Below are 18076 nucleotides of genomic sequence, written 5' to 3'. Positions count from 1 at the left end.
CAGTCACACCACCCCAGTCACTGGGCTGGTGATTAACATAAAATCAATCCACCCCCTTCTCTCTCTCTTCTCTCTCTCTCTCTCTTTCTCTCTTTTTTTTTTCCGAAGCAGCCAAGCAGCCTCTGACTGAGTGATGGGATGCGGTGAGCCTGTGCCACCTGATTAAAGAAAGCTTCCTCTTTAATCACCTCCTGCCACCGTGAGGGCTTTTTTGAGTGGGCTAAAAGCAGGTCGTGTGCCAGGAGGTGACAGCAGCAGCAGCAGCAGCAGCAGCAGGTCAGGGAGATAGCGCTTCTGTTGGCAGGCAAAGAGAAGGGCAAAGGGCCCAGGAGCGGTATAGGAGAACGGGAAGCAACGGGAAGGGAACAAACCAGAACATCTGGAGACCGCAGCAGACCAGGAAGGAGCTGGAAAGTAGGAAGCTAGAACAGGATATCTGGAGACCACAGCAGAGCAGGAAGCACCTGGAATGTGGGGAGATAGAACAGGACATCTGGAGATCATAGTAGAACAGGAAACAACTGGAACGTGGTGAGATAGAACAGGACATCTGGAAACCATAGCAGAACAGGAAGTAATTCAGTGGTGGGTTGTCCCCGGTTTGGACCGGTTCTATAGAACCGGTAGTAAAATCAGTGGGAGGCTCCGCCCACTGACCCCGACGTCATCAGGAAGCTTCTGCGCATGTGCGCATGCATGTACACAAGCAAAGCACACACGCGCGGCCCCGTTAAAAACCGGTAGTAAAGGTAAGTAGAACCCACCCCTGAAGTAATTGGAAGGTAGGAAGTTAGAACAGGACATCTGGAAATCACAGCAGAGCAGGAAGCAATTGGAAGGTAGGAAACGAGAGCAGAGCATCTAGGGACAGCAACAGACAGGAAGCATCTGGAAGGCAACAAACTTGAGTAGAGTATCTGAAGAGAGCAGCAGAATTAAGAAGAGCTTCTGGTGAAACAACCTATTATAAGCCAAATTATCCTTTTTTCCTTGGTCATAGGGGTCCATGCACCCTCTACCTCTCCACATGCCCATGGATAAATCTGTAGGTCACGAAAGATCCCTGATGTGCACATGTGAAGGTCTAATTGAACTGATTCATTGCTACTCATGCCTATGCACAGGAATATTCTCAGCTAACGGTTAGCACCTGCATGGAGTTAGATAAGGATCAATGGAATTCAAGAAAGGTTGGACTTAGTTCGTTTGTGGCTACGTAGAGATTCTAGGCTGATCCCTCTTTTAACTCCACCCCCAGGTTATGCCACTTATCCTACAGTAGGTACAGACCAACCAAAATTTCCCACACATTTCCCTCCAGCATCTTTTGGAGAGGGATTTAAATGGCTAGTTCCAACTGAGCAGTTAAGAAAAGTGATACTGTGACCCTACTTCTTCTGGGCTAGTCATTAGGGCCACAAGTCAAAGCATGTTTCCCCTTCATATCTAGGGTTTAAGGAAAGGCTATCAAAGAAGTGCTGACTCCAATGGAGAAGTCTATGTTGTTGCTGGACCTGGATGGTGAACTTGAAGAGTCTCAAAAAACAAGGGAACAGGATTAATTTTTTTTTAATTAATTTGATTTATATGCCGCCCTTCTCCGGAGACTCAGGGCAGCTTACAGTGCGTTAAGCAATAGCCTTCATCCTTTTGTATATTTATACAAAGTCAGCTTATTGCCCCCACAAACTGGGTCCTCAATTTACCTACCTTAGAAAGGATGGAAGGCTGAGTCAACCTTGAGCCTTGGCGAGATTCGAACCTGCAGTAATTGCAGGCAGCTGGTCTTAATAACCAGCTTAATAACAGGGTGCCTTAGACCACTGTATTACCAAGGCTCTTCTTCTTCAAATGCTGTGGATTCCCCAAGTCAGAAAATTCCCCTGATAATGGTCTTGAGTGGACTATCAGGACTCAGCTACATATGTCCAGTCATATATTAGAGTGAACAATAGTTTTCTTTTATGGGCTGATAATCTCTGAGATCTCACCCAGTGGTTTGATACTACTAGAAAAGTACCGAGAACAACCAGTACTGCAGGCTACTTTTGCTAACTGCCGGCTGCCTGCAATTTAGCAGTTTGAATCTCACCAGGCTCAAGGTTGACCCAGCCTTCCATCCAGGGCTGAAATGCTCCCGGTTCGGATCGGATCGCCTGATCCGGTAGTGATGATGGTGGGTGGTTCGGAGAACCGGTAGCAAAAATCCCTCCCCTTCCCATGCCCAGCTGAACCGCGTGATCATCAGAGGCTTTTTTTTTTTACTTTTAAAAGCAATTTTTCTACAACCTCTTCGGCCAAAATGCTTTTAAAAAAAAACAAAAGCCTCTGACGATCAGGCAACTCAGCTGGGATCGTCAAAGCCTTTTAAAAGCATTTTTTTAACATCATCTTCGGCCAAAGAGGTTGTAAAAAAAATGCTTTTAAAAGTAAAAAAAAAAAAAAAAAGTTGGCCACGCCCACCCAGTCACATTACCCCCCACCAAGCCATGCCCACAGAACCGGTAGTAACAAATTTTACATTTCACCACTGCTTCCATCCTTCTGAGGTCGGTAAAATGAGGATCCAGCTTGTTGGGGGCAAGAGGTTGACTCTGTAAACCGCTTAGGGCTTTATAAGCACTGTGAAGCGGTATATAAGTCTAAATGCGATTGCTATTGCTGTACCACTGCCCAAACAAGCCAGTCAAAAGTCACATCCGTTCCCCAGTCTCTTTTAGGAGATCCGGAGAAATTTGGACACCAAGCCAGTTCTCCCACCAACAGTCTGCTTGCTTTTCCCATCTTTGCTTTATGTCGCCGTTTCTGTTAGGTCATCACACAGATTCCTTCCAAAGCAGAGCTTCCCATTCTCCATCATGGAAAACAGGACAGCTGTTCTGCAAAGTCCCCTCCCCTTCGGCAGTCTTTGGCACAGCCAAGCCACCTCTCAGACTCTTCCATGTGTTCTTCCCTCTATTCAGCAAGAAGTCACCAGCTGCAATGAAGCATGTGAGATACTTCAAACGGCAGCTCCGAGCTGCTCCTGGATGGCTGCCCGACGTTCCCATCCCTCTTCCATAAGGCTGAAGGAGAGCAAAAGAACCAAAGCATCTTTCAGGCTCCCTGGGGACAGGCTCTAGATCAGGGGTATCAAACTCGATTTCATTGAAGCCGCATCAGAGTTGTGTTTGACCTCAGGGGGCAGGGGTGGGATTGAAAAATTTTAGCAACTGGTTCTCTGCCCGGTGGGCATGGCCATGGGGGCATGGCCTACTTGGCCTCCTGTACCATGGCAGGGGGAGGGCGTTTTTGTCCTCCCCAGGCTCCAGTGGCTTTTTTTGAGCCTCCAGGAGGGCGAAAACGGCCTCCCTCGGGCACCGGAGGCCAGAAACGGGCCCGTTTCTGGACTTCCGGTACATCTGGTAGGCCCATTTTTTGCCCTCACAGAACCTCCGGAAGAGCCCTGCACTTATCTGGCATCCAAATTGGTCGCATGGAGACTCCTGGGAGGGGCAGGGTGGGGTGGGCGGGGTCAGCCAGTCCTTGCAACTACCAGTTTGGCAAACCAGATGTAAAATTAACATCCGGTTTGCCCGAACTGGCTGAATCCCACTCCTGCTCGGGGGTCCAGAGTGGGTGTGGCCAGGGTGAGTGTGGCCAGCTCACCATCACTTGTGTCGGGGGCGCCTATGGTGGCCCGAGCACTCTGCCAGAGAAAACGGGCTCCCGAGCTCCATTTTAGGCTGCAAGAGCCTCCTGCAACCCTCCTGCCTCCCTCTGTTTTTGCTGGCAGAGACACCACAGGCTAGTCCTCCACTGTTTCCAGGGAGGCCCTGCAGGCCAGATCTAAGCACCACACGGGCCAGATCCGGCCCCCAGGCCTTGAGTTTGACACCCCTGCTCTAGATGGTGAAAGCTGGATAGAGAGGTTTTCGGGAAAGGCGACTCAGGGAAACAACATAAAGGGAGGCGAGAGTAACTGATAAGAGGATGCAGAGAGGTACAAAGAGGTGGATGGCTGGACTCACATCACAGACACAACTCTAAAATCATCTCCTAACCAGGCATAAATGGGTGAGTCAAATTGATTGAGCTAGGATACAACTGTGATAAGTCAATAAATAAAGGCAAGGTTTACATTGAATGCCATGTGTGCAAATAAATAAAACCTATTTTAGCGTAATGTGATAGCCTCATTCGCAGACTGTTAATATCACTAGCACTTAGATTTATATACCTTTTCATAGTGCTTTACAGCCCTCTCTAAGCCGTTTACAGAGTCAGCATGTTGCTCCCAACAATCTGGGTCCTCATTTCACCAACCTTGGAAGGATGGAAAGCTGAGTCAACCTTGAGCCGGTCAGGATCGAACTGCTGGCAGTTGGTAAAATTAGTCTGCAATACTGCTTCTAACCACTGCGCCAACATGGCTAAGACAGCATGTTCTCACATGCTGAAACACAAGCTATTCATAAGCTATTCAACCACATATTAGCCAGACCCAGCTGGTTGAGTGAACCCAGTTACTACAAAACTTAATTTTCAAGAGTGTTGAAACATTATCAGAGGCAACCTAGTTATTATTAGCTTTTTTGTTGGTCAGTCTTTTTGTGATTTCTTGCTAGACACTGTTTGCTTAATCAAAGTGTATTGAATAAACCACCAGTGGCTGAGTTCATCCATATTAAGCCATAAAACTTGACTTAAAGCTCCCAATTACTGTTGCAACAGCAAAACTAGACAAGCTATCATCAGTATGATGCAGCATATTGTGAATTACATTTAAACTGGGTTGACATAAACGCTAAACTGGGTTTTACTGAATCACTCGTGTTATCTGTGTGTTTCCATATCACATGAAGTCGTATCATTCCTGTTTTAGTTTGGCACATTGTGCAAATCCCACTGCTGTAAACCGTAACGTATGACTTAACATGTTACATGTGCTCACGATTTCTTTAGCAAATCATGGTTCGAAGTCATGGTTTAATGGAATTGCATCAGCTGGGGTGGGGAACCCGGTGGGATATTCATGGGATATTTACAGAAGGCGAATACTAATAGCAGTCTGCTCTTCTTCGATGCTTGGCCAAGACAAGACAGAAAACAAATTTGCTCCATAACAAAAACAAGCAAGCTTTGAAGCTGCTTTCACAAACCAACCCAGCGCCCCCACTCTGTGTTATGACTGTCCTCTTCCACCCTCTGGATGTCACAGAAGACCACAGAAGTCAAGCAAAGAACTTCCATGAGCAAACAACGTCATTACTTCACAAAGAGTCACACTGAGACCAGGCAGTGCTGCTTCAAGTAGAGCCAACAATGAAGAACGGTTATAAATCTTTCATCATCTCATTTTTTTTCTTTTTTTTTTAGATTAAGAATAACCAATGCTTTCAGCTTGACTCAAGGATGGGCAACCCCCTCCAGGTGATGTTAATCTGTAGTTTCTAGCTGTCTTTCCTGGCATGGCCCGTAGTCCTGAAGGACCACAGTCTTGGGGTTTGGTCCCAGGTCTTTCTGCAAAGACCCGTCAGTCCTAGACCAGATCAACCCTGACTCAGTGGTAAAATCCAATTTTTTTTACTACCGGTTCTGTGGGCGTGGTTTGGTGGGCGTGGTGTGGCGTGGTGGGCATGGCTTGGTGGGCATGGCAGGGAAGGATACTGCAAAATCCCCATTCCCACCCCACTCTGGGGCCAGCCAGAGGTGGTATTTGCTGGTTCTCCAAACTACTCAAAATTTCCGCTGCCGGTTCTCCAAACTGCTCAAAATTTCTGCTACCGGTTCTCCAGAACCTGTCAGAACCTGCTGGATTTCACTCCTGCTCTGACTGCTCTTTAGAAGGCCAGATCCTGAAGATGAAACTCAAATACTTTGGCTAGCTAATGAGAAGGGAGGACTCACTGGAGAAGAGCCTAATGGTGGGAAAGATGGAGGGCAAAAGAAGAAGGGGACGACAGAGAACGAGGTGGCTGGAAGCAGTCGGCGTGAGTTTAAATGTTCTCTGGGGGATGGTAGAGGACAGGAAGGCCTGGAGGAATGTTGTCCATGGGGTCACGATGGGTCGGACACGACTTCGGAACTAACAACAACAACTTTACTTGGAGGTGTTCTAGGTTTTTAAACTGAGTGACCAGATCTAATGCATTACCTGACTACAGGTAATCCTTGATTTAATAACCACAATTGAGCCCCAAATTTCTGTTGCTAAGTGAGACATTGGTTAGGAGCCATGGTGGCACAGTGGTTAGAATGCAACATTGCAGGCTAGTTGTGTCAACTGCCAGCAGTTCGATCCTTACTGGCTCAAGGTTGACTCAGCTTTCCCTCCTTCCAAGGTCGGTAAAACGAGGACCCAGATTGTTGGGGGCAATATGCTGACTCTGCAAATCACTTAGAAAGGGCTGTACAGCACTATGAATTGGTACATAATTCTAAGGGCTACTGCTATGTGAATTTTGCCCCATTTTAAGACCTGTCTTGCTATGGTTGTTAAGTGGATCACTGCAGCTCTTAAGTTAGTAATACAGTTTTTAAGTGGTTCTGTCTTCCCCATTGATTTTGCTTGTCACAAGGTCACAAAGGGGCATCACATGACTCATAAATACGAGTCAGTTGCCAAGCGTCTGAATTTTGATCACATGACCATTGAGATGCTGCAACAGTCATAAGTTGAAAAATGGCCATAAATCACTTTTTTCAGTGCTGTTGTAAGTTCCAATGGTCACTAAATGAATGGTTGTAAATCGAGGACTACCTGTATTGATTTTTCCTTCCAGCCCTATTAGGCGCATGGCTTTAACTAGAATAGGAAGATTTCGTATTCCAGCCAGTGGTGGGTTGTCCCTGGTTCGCACCGGTTCTATAGAAACAGTAGTAAAACCAGCGGGAAACTCCGCCCACCAACCCCGACATCATCAAAATGCTTCTGCGCATGCGCAAAAGAGCATGTGCGCATGAGCGAAATGAGCACGCACGCGCGGCCCCGTTGCGAACCGGTAATAAAGGTAAGTAGAACCCACCCCTGATTCCAGCTGTTAGCTAGTTAAAAACTGCTGAGTTTATTTATGCATAACTACAACTTGTATACAAATTGGCCTCTAAAGAGATAAAAAGATTGATTAAAAAAAATCTTTGTCCTCGTTTAAAAAGGCTATTAGAATAAAGCACAAAGCAATATATTTAAGGCCTGAGTATATCGTTTTTGATGAATCAATTAAGTTAAAGCAGAATTTAATGCAGAAAAATGGATTTGAAATAAAAAAAGGGAGGCCCTGTACCATCATTATAATTATGAAAATGACAGCTGCACCTTGATGAACTTTGCTTATTATTAGAAACTTTCTAAATGTAGAGACAGGGTTTTCCAACCAGATGTGAGTGGATTACAATTTCCAAAATCCCCAGCCAACATAGGCTCCTGAGCAGTTCACATTTACATAGTGGCCAGATTTCTACCTAATGCTAAGCCATAATTTGTCTAACTATTGTTTCCTGAATAAGTTACTTTTAGTTGGATTCCAATTCAATATACTACCATAAGCCATAATCTACCATTTACAAGCCACCGTGGCTGGTAACCATCTACTGCCTTAGCAAAATATGGGAACTTAGTCACAACTGGAACATTTTGTCCAAATAGTGGCCATGGAGAGAATTATGGTGCATAAACTAGACAAGTACGGTACATAAAAACTTTTAAATAAAATAAATAGTTCCTGAATCATCAACGAATGCTCCAGAGGCATCAAGCTTACCTTTTTTCGCCCTTCTATCTAGGTTCTTAATGTACTATCTTTGAAGTTTAAATATTCTGTTTTTATTTGATTAGCTTGTTTACCTTATGGCTTAATGTCTTCCACCAATCCAACCTGCATGAGTGTGAAAAGAAATATATAAGATGACAATTTAGAATCCAAAGCCTGCCCATCCTCTCTCTCTCCCTCTCTCCCCCTTCCTCTCCCTCATCCTCTCCCTAACCCTCCTTTCTCTCTCCTTCTCTACCTCTCCTTTTCCCTTCCTCTCCTTCTCCCTCCCTCTCTCTCTCTTCCTAACTCTTAGCCTGGAGAGAAAGAAAAAGGGTCTACCTTGCCATCGCATGCCAAAAGTGGGGGGAGTGTCGGGGGGGGTCACACATGCATGGCGGGGCGCATAGAATTATGGGTGTGGACTTGCACACGAGCGACCCCCCCCCGCACTCCCCCCACTTTTGGCATGCGATGGCAAAAAGGTTAGCTATCACTGCCCTATACCATTTCAGACAAATGGTTATCCATTCTCTTCTTAAAAACTTTCAGTGTGGGAGCATTCACAACTTGGAGGCAAGTTGTTTCACTGATTAATTGTTCTAACTTTCAGGAAATTTCTCCAATAATATATTTTATATATAGATAGTCCTTGACTTACAGCCATATGTTTAATGACCATTTGAAGTTAAAATGATGTGGGGGGAAAGTGAGTTACAACCCCATCCTGGCACTTATGACCGTTGCAGCATCCCCACAGCCACATGATCAAAAGTCAGGCGCTTGGCAACTGGCATGTATTTATGATGTTTACATTGTCCTGGGATCACATGATCCCCATTTATGACTTCCCAGCTCGCTTCCAGCAAGCAAAGTCAATGGGGGAAGCCAGATTCATTTAATGACCACATGATTTATTTAACAACTGCAGCAGAAGGCTTGTAAAATTTAGTGTGACTCACTTAATGACTGTAGGCTTGATGGGTTCTTTATAGTCTTTCCTGAAACACCACCAAGAAGCGGGACCTGCTGGATCGCTCCTAAAGTTGATGCACTGTCTAGAGTCATTTCAACTGCAATGGTGCCAAGTTCCATTCCCAGTTGTAGAAAGATGACCTTGATGGAGATATTCAGGAACAGAAACATTTTCTAAGTCCACAAGAAGATAATACTGTATCTGGAAGTAAAGGGGAGGAGGAGGAGGAGGATTATTGAGAAGTCCTTGGTTGTTCTGCCCCAGTTCCAGATTCCCGAGGATATTGACACACACCAACGGTCCTTATCAAATTTATTAAGTAGCAAGAATAAACCAAAGTCCGGCAAAGGTTGGCAACCAGTCCAGAAAACAAGATACGATAAGACACTCACTCTTCAAAAATGCTCTGTAATAATTACACGTTGTTTCCAGCAAGAAACTTACCACGTGTGACTTAAATAGGCTAAGAGAGTGGCCAATTATCCTCAAGCCTTACTCTCAAGGAGACCTCCTCCTCCTGAGTAGCCACTCCTGCCTTTTGGCAGCCCTGCATGCTCGAACATTGAGGAGAGGCTCCTCCACTTCCCTCTCTCCACTTGAAGGAACATCTGGAGGTTCTGAAGGCCCTGGCTGAGTCTCTGCCTCTGGCATCACTTCCTCTTCAGCCTCCTCCCTGTCCGACACGAGCGCTGGCTGCGCAGGCTGCTGGCGCGACACCACACCAGCCTCCTCTTTGTCGGGATCAGCCACGATCCGCGCAGGCCGCTGGCGGGCCACAAGACTGGTGCTCTCTGAGCTTAGTTCAGTGATAGGTTACCCTCAGTTCGGACCGGTTCGCAAGAACCGGTAGTAAAACCAGCAGGAGGCCCCGCCTACCGCCCTGGATGTCATTGGTGATCTGCGCATGCGCAGAAGCATGTGTGAGCAAAGTGCGCGCGCGCGCGTGATCCCGTTATGAACTGGTAGTAAAGGTAAGTAGAACCCACCCCTGGCTTAGCTGTTTTCTTGTGGACATTTCATTACCCAACTAGGTAATATCATCAGTACTAGATGGGAAGGCAGGAGGAGGAGGAGGAGGAGGTGGAGGAGGAGGAGGAAGATTGAGAAGTCCTTGGTGGTCTCTGAGCTTGGTTGTTTTCTTGCAGCTGTTTCATTACCCAACTAAGTAACATCATCAGTACTAGAAGGGAATGCAGTTGGAGGAGGAGGAGAAGGAAGAGGAGGATCAGCCCAATCTAACTTGCAAGTTTCTTTTTATTATAGCCCGTCTCAATAAAAGTAGTTTCAGGTTTCCTGTGGAGTTACTCTCCTGGTCTGGTTTACTGAATGGGGCTGACCCCAGTAGAAGGTCCGAACTCCATAGAATAAACTCCAGAACGAATGCCTGAGAAGTCCCAATAAGGATGAAACTAATCACATATTGCTTCAGGGGGTCAATATATCTCTGAATCTGCCTGGGGAGAAATTCACTTCCTGCCTCTCTGCAGAAACTTCTCATTTTAGCCTTGCTCCGTATTCCATGCAGAGGAAACTGGGAAAGAGCTCGAGGAAAAAAAGATGTGGGGCCCCATCCATCATCACCCCTACCCCGCAATCTGGAAGGCCCAAGAGATACCCTGCCCCATTTGCGCATCCAAGGAGGACTGGATTGCTGTCTCCCAACACAATGAGATCTCCTTGTCTGCAGAGCTGGATGAGAAGAAAAAAGATACTAACTGGAAAGGGGCAGCAGTATGAGTAGGTGGGGCACCAGGAAACATAACTCTCTAATTCAGAAGTAGGCATTTTTTCTCTATTTTTTTTTAACTGCCAGGGACCCCCTTTTTGGAGTGCCAGAGTTTCCAGAGACTGATATTTGGACTGCATTTCCCAAAGTCCACCAATTCTATCTTCTGCCTTCTGCTCCTTTTCTTTTTTTCTTTTGCTCTCTTTTGTTTCTCCCCGATGGATGGGGGGATAAATGCACATGCATTTATCAGCAGTCCAGTTCCAGGAGGAAGGGAGGCTTCTTTTGGGACCCAAAGCTAACAAAGCAGAGACTTGGTGCAGGGTGGGGTGGGGGGAAGGCCCCCTCTGGCCCCAGGCCACGAGTTCTCCCTCTCCTGCCATATCCCCATCCTTTCTCTCTCATCCACTCCCAGGTTCAGCCCTGCCAGATGTGGAGAAATTAGCTTCAGGGTCTCCCTGCAAATTCATTTCATCTGGTGGGCAGGTGCTGCTCCCTGTTTTGCCACGGCCTTGGCCAATTCTGCAATGCACCAGTTCGGTGGGGGGGAAAAACAAAAAACGCTGCTCCCCCGGATCTCTGGTTTGCTTGCCTCTTTGCACTTGGCTGTCACACCCTCCACTTCCCTGCTGTCTTTCTGAGCAGGCAGCCTTCTCTCTCTCTCTCTCTCTCTCTCCTCTCCTCTAGCCCTCCTAGCCCCTTGACCCTCCTACGCTTCTTGCATAGCCAGCTGTCCTTGCTGGCTGGGTCAGCATAAAAACAACTCCCTGGCAAGCTGAGCGTCGCAGGGGAGACTGCGCCAAATGGCCTCCACAGATGGCTCCGAGCAGGATTTGGAGCACGCTGGCAGAGAGTAGCAGCAGGAGAGACAGGCCATGTTTCACCGCCTGATTCTGCAACAGGCAGCCCCGATCTTGGCCACGGCCACTTTCAGTAAACAGAGGGGCAGGGGCCGCTGAGCAAAAGGCAGCGTAATGTGCACCAGCTGGACATGGGAAGGGGCAGTTGCCAAAGCCTCTTGCTTTGCTGCACTTTTCTCACTGCGATGAAGGTTGACGTCCGGGGTGCCCCACTTCCTGCAAGCTGTTTTTGGTTGCCTGTTTCTGAGGAAGAGGAATCGGTGGCTTTGCAAATGGGATGGGGGGGGGAAGGGGAGAGAAGAGCAGAAGAGGATTCAACTCGGGTGAACTCTCCGATCAAGCTCACCAGACCGGCTGTAGAAAAAAAGCAGATTCTTGCTTAATCTGTTTTTTTTTCTTCTTTGCAGGCATTTCGTTCCCACATTCGGAGAACATACCAACAGTAACAAAGAAGAGCCCCACTTGGCACCAACCTGGACAAGTTGTCTGGAAAAAAAAATGATATAGCCAACTATAGGGCAGGAAGAGCCTGTAGTACAGTGGACTAAACACTGTTATTAACATCTGCTGCTTGCAATTACTGCAAGTTCAAATCTCACCAGGCTCAAGGTTGACTCAGCCTTCCATCCTTTCAAAGGTAGGTGAAATGAGGACCCAGATTGTGGGGGCAACAAGCTGACTTTGTATAAATATACAAAAGTATGAAGGCTATTGCTTAACGCATTGTAAGCCGTCCTGAGTCTCCGGAGAAGGGCGGCATATAAATTAAAGCAAAAAAAAAAAAAAACTTAAGTTTTTTTTTCGAACCCTTGGCGCTCTCTGAGGTTGAGTGTTTGCTTGCAGGCATTTCATTACCCAACCAAGTAACACCATCAGTGCTTTCAAAAAAGAAGTGCTGAGGTCTGTATCTCAATTCCATCTGTATCTCGATTCCATCTGAACCTACATTTGCAAGCCAAGATTTTGGGAGAATAAATTTATGAGGAACATAAGACAGTTTTGCTACCTTTTTTTAAAGCACTTTATATCCATTGCATCCCTTTATAAATACAAGCATTCAAGAACCTTAATTGTGACCTTCAACCCATAGTACAGAAGCCTCACCAATCAACACACAATCCAGTTTAAATTGGACTAAAATTCTACCAAGGGGAGTTTGTGATTCCGGACCCAGCTACTGTCTTTACGTATTGTGTGAACCAGGCTATCCTGTAAAAACTGCACAATGGCTTATTCAGAGGGAAAAGCATGTAAAGGAATGTGCAGCTGACCATAGAGATGGTATGTGGGAGCTGATAAGGAGGAAAGAAGGAGCATGCCATTAAGGGGGAGGGTCTTACAGAAGAGATCACCCAATCATGAGATAAAGAGAAACATGAGTAAGAAACTCAGAATAATCCCATCCTATTTAGTATAGGGCAGAGAGAAACTCGCATTGGCTTTCAAGAGTCCGTTAATGTTGTGGCCTGTCGGCTGCCAGCCCCTCTAGCAGGAGAATCAAAGGAGGAGGAGGAGGCATGGGAGTCAGGGTCAGCAGATCAAGGCAACTTGAGAGCTCCAAGGGGGAAGAGGGTATGGAGCTGTCAGAGAGAGGGGGGGGGAGGGAGAGGGAGGGAGGCAGAGACAGAGCCTGGGCAGTCCGTCAGCCCTCAGATGGAGACTCAACAGCCCCCAGGTCTGGAGGTGGCTGATGAGGAAGAGGAGGAACAGTTGGGCCCGGTGCCTGACACACGGATGTGCAGAAGGCAGAGGAGAGGAGAGCAGTGGAAATCCATGGGCTGATCCTTGGGACGGAAGAGTCACCACTGCTAGCGAAGCCCCACTATAACTCTGGGGATAAAAGGCAGGGGGCGGAGATGAATAGATGTGGCAGACAACTATTCATCTCCCTGCCAGACAGACTTGTTAGCCTGTGGTGAAAAAGAAACTTTTTACCGGAGCTGCTGGTGCTCTTAATGAAGAAATCATCGCTTCAACTACAGAGGGTTTGTCGTGGTTGGGGAGCTGGGTCAGAACAGTTAAGTCTACCATTCTGGAATGGGACAACTTGCCATAGCCAACTTGCTGCAGGGCAATTCAACAATTCTATTTAATAACTTAAAATACATTTTAAAAAACATTTTAATTTTTGCCACTGGCATTTCATTCTGTCCCTCCTTTTGCATTCTTTCTTTAATGATTCTATTCCACAATTTCTTTATTAGAATAAGTCTTGTCCCGCAGTGAGTTGTCCTGTGGTGAGTTGGCTGCAGTGAGTTGTCCCACAGCAAGTTGACTGTGACAAGTTGGTTGTGGCAAGTTGGCCATGACAAGTTGACCATGGCAAGTTGGCCATGACAAGTTGGTCATAGCGAGTTGACCATAATGAGTTGGCCATGACAAGTTGGCCATGACAAGTTGGTTGTGGTGAGTTGGCCATGACAAGTTGACCATGACAAGTTGACCATGGCAAGTTGGCCATGACAAGTTGGTCATAGCGAGTTGACCATAACGAGTTGACCATGACAGGTTGGCTGCGGAGAATTGTCCTAGACCCCTATCATTTTACCATAAAGAATATGCCCGGAATCTCTACTGTGTCTGTTTCTTGAACCAACCTGTCTCATACGACATTTTCACTTAACATCATGGGATTTGCTTACAACAGCAACCAAAAGTGACAGAACTACCATCGTTAAGAGGCATGATTATTTGACATCATTAATGACCATGTTATTTAACTATGGAAATTTCAGCCCCTATTACCATTATTAACTGAGAACTACCTGTACATAATTACAATTAAAAAACCCTAGAACTCATATAACATTCCTGGTGCCAGAAACTCTCCAGCCCTCTGATCTCTTCAAAGCAGCCAAGTTTTTATAAGGTTTTGGAAGGCCGTCAGAGTAGAAGCTACCTTGATTTGGGGGTGGGTGGGTGGGGAGGGAGCAAGCTGTTGCAATAAATGCCCAATTGAACTATCTGACCAATGTTAGAAAAAACACAACCAAGCAGATTGATTTTCAATACGTAGAATGTTATTGTCTAATAGTAATTTCAAGGTGATTCTTGATAAGAGTTCCTTTTTGGCCGTGGCTATTAAACTAAGAATGCAAGTCGTGAGTTAATTTGGGAGGGATAAATTATTATTCTCAATGTTATTAGCAGTGTTTTTAATTGTTAAATGTTTTATGGCTATACCGCTCAATGCAATTAAGACTGTTAATATTTCTATTTTGCTTGTTTTACATATGGCTGTTCTGACCGATTGTTTATTAATCATATAAATTTCATGGGTGTGTTGCTCAAGGAGTCTGCAGCCTGATCTCCTGTTTGGAACTGCTGGTAGATATCTAGGTTCAACAGGCATTATGAAGTATTAATACCACTTTATAATGCCTTGGTAAGGCCACATTTGGAATATTGCATTCAGTTTTGGTCGCCACGATGTAAAAAAGATGCAGAGACTCTAGAAAGAGTGCAGAGAAGAGCAACAAAGATGATTAGGGGACTGGAGGCTAAAACATATGAAGAACTGTTGCAGGAACTGAGTATGTCTAGTTTGATGAAGAGAAGGACTAGGGGAGACATGATAGCAGTGTTCTGATATCAGGGGTTGCCACAAAGAAGAGAGAGTCAAACTATTCTTCAAAGCACCTGACGGTAGGACAAGAAGCAATGGGTGGAAGCTAATCAAGGAGAGAAGCAATTTAGAACTAAGGAGAAATTTCCTGACAGTTAGAACAATTAATAAGTGGAACAACTTGCCTGCAGAAGTTGTGAATGCTCCAACACTGGAAGTTTTTAAGAAGAGGTTGGATAACCATTTGTCTGAAGTGGTGTAGGGTTTCCTGCCTAAACAGGGGGTTGGACTAGAAGACCTCCAAGGTCCCTTCCAACTCTGTTATTCTATTCTATTCTATTCTATTCTATTCTATTCTATTCTATTCTGTTCTATTCTATTCTATTCTATTCTATTCTATTCTATTCAACACATTAGTGACCCACATATTCCACTGAGTACTGTAACTGAAGTCTGGGGTCAGAAGAACCCCTCAGCCAGTGGTGAAATCTGAACCGTTTTACTACCGGTTTGCTGGCTGCACATCAGTGGTGGGTTGCCCCCGGTTCGCACCGGTTCTATAGAACCGGTAGTAAAACTGGCGGTAGGCTCCACCCACCAACCCCGACATCATCAAAATGCTTCTGCGCGGCTCCATTGCAAACCGATAGTAAAGGTAAGTAGAATTCACCCCTGCTGCACATGCGTGCCATGCACCAAACGCACGCTGTGCGCGCACAGCAATGCACACCAAATGCGAGCTGTGTACGTGCACATGCTGTGCGCACAAGGAGGCTTGGGAAGGTAAGTAGAACAGTGCTGGGGGGTGTGATCAGCTGTGGCGTGTGTGGGAACCTTTTAAAAAACTTTTTAAAAGTATTTTTTTTCTACCAGCTCGGGCGAATAGGTAGTAAAAAATGCTTTTTAAAAGTAAAAAAAAAAAGGTTCCCATGATTGCACGGCACAGCTGTGATCGTCGGAGCCTCTCTTTTTACTTTTTTAAAGCCTTTTTTTACTACCTATTCACCTGAACCAGTAGTAAAAAAAGGCCTAAAAAGTAAAAAAAAAAAAAAGTTCCAACGATCAGCTGAACGACACGCGATCATCAGAACTTTTTTTTTTTTTTACTTTTTAAAGCATTTTTAACTACTGGCTCCAGAGAACTGGTAGTAAAAAAAATACTTAAAAAGTTTTTTAAAAAAGTTCCGATGATTCGTGCGTCGCTCAGCTGATCGTTGGAACTTTTTTTTTTACATTTTTTACTACCGGTTTGGGTAAACCGTCCTGAACCGGTAGCATTTCACCCCTGCTTTCAGCCCATTTGGACAACAAGGGAAACAGCAGTCTTAATAAGTATAAGTATAATTTTATTTCTATACCGCCCTTCTCCCAAAGGACTCAGGGTGGTGTACAGCCTATTTAAAAGCACAAGACAAACATCAATTAAAAATTAAAAATTATTAAATAAATTCGTCTCAATTTAAAATCCCAGAAATTTAAAATACCCCAATTTAAAATTATTATGTTGATAGCCCGGCCTGGCGGAACAACAGGGTCTTCAGTGCACAGCGAAATACCCGGAGGTCGGAGATCTTATGCATTTCCGGGGGCAGTTCATTCCACAGGACTGGGGCTCCCACAGAGAAGGCCCTCCCCCTGGGTGTCGCCAGCCGACATAACTTGGCCGATGGCACCCTGAGGAGACCCTCTCTGTGGGAGTGAACTGGCCGGTGGGAGGCTATTGGTGGCAGAAGTCGGTCTCGAATAGAACCTGGGGTTGCCATAAGCATTCTTTTTAAAGATATAATCTATCCCAGTGTTGACAACTTTATGATGTGTGGACTTCAACTCCCAGAATTTCCCAGCCAGCCTGTTAAAAGTCCACACTTCTTTTATTGGGTATAGTTAAGGGTTTTACATTGGGTGAAACAAAGCTGATATTGTATATGGTGACAGCAGCGAGATTATTGATAGGTCAATATTGGAAAAATGATGTTATGCCCACTATTGAAGAATGGACTTTGAAGATGGCCAGTTTTGCAGAAATGGCGAAGATCTCAGCATATTTAAAAGATCGAACTCAAGAGACTTATGTATGGGAGTGGAAAAAGTGGATAGATTATGTGCAGAATAAATATCAAACTAGGAAATATCAGATAGCTTTTAGCTGAATGTATTATGCAGGGATAGATTAACTGAGTTCTATGAAGATATAAACAGTACACAGGGGGTGGAGGGGTTTAAGTTTCATAAAATGTAATTTTGATTTGGATTTCATCCTGAGGAAGTCTTGGGGGGAGGGGAGGGTTAGGGAGGGCCTGGGGGGGGAAACTGGGGAGAAAATGTATTTGTAAAACTTTTTAAATTAAAAAAAAAAAAGTCCACACTTCTTCAAATTGCCAAGGCTGAAACACTGAGCTACCTAGTTAGGTATGCAACCACCACAGATGCTCATTTTGGCTTTTGAATATATATTCTCTTTCCCTGGAACAGAATAACAGAACTGAAAAGGCCCTTGGAGGTCTTCTAGTCCAACCTCCCTGCTCAGGCAGGAAACCCTATAGCAGTGATGGCTAACCTTTTTGCCGTCGTGTGCCAGGAGAGGGGGGGCGGGGGAGGGTCGCGCGTGCACATGCCCACATGCATGTGTGTGCAAACCCCCACCCCTGCTCCTGGCACATGATGGCCTGGTAGGCCTGTTTTTCTTTCTTACCTGGTTCCAGATCCTCTCTATGCATCTGGGAAGGGAGAAAACAGCCTTTCTCACCCCCTTGGAGGCCCTACGGAGGCTGAAAGGGCCCATTTCCCAACTCTCGGTGGGACAGGAAGTGACATTTTTTGCTGTCCCCAGCCTCCAGAACCTCTCTAGGAGTCTCTGGATAACTCTTTATAACTCCCAGTGTTGAAGCACCCACAATTTCCACGGATTGTTCTGTCAGGAAATTTCTCCTTCGTTCTCAGTTGCTTCTCTAGAAATAAATGCACATTTGCAGTTATTGCACATTGCCATCTTTAAATATATAAAATCTGACATCAGAGACAGTGGTGGTGTTTCAAATTTTTTTATTACCGGTTCTGTGGGCGTGGCTTGGTGGGCGTGGCAGGGGAAGGATGCTGTAAAATCTCCATTCCCACCCCACTCCAGGGGAAGGATGCTGTAAAATCTCCATTCCCACCCGACTCCAGGGGAAGGTTACTGCAAAATCCTCATTTCCTCCTGATCAGCTGGGACTTGGGAGG

This window comes from Pantherophis guttatus, chromosome 10 (assembly GCF_059756535.1).
Source record: "Pantherophis guttatus breed Tessera chromosome 10, ASM5975653v1, whole genome shotgun sequence".
In the NCBI taxonomy this organism is placed as follows: domain Eukaryota; kingdom Metazoa; phylum Chordata; class Lepidosauria; order Squamata; family Colubridae; genus Pantherophis; species Pantherophis guttatus.
The sequence above is the reverse complement of the archived record's forward strand: the minus strand, read 5'-3'. Positions refer to the sequence as shown.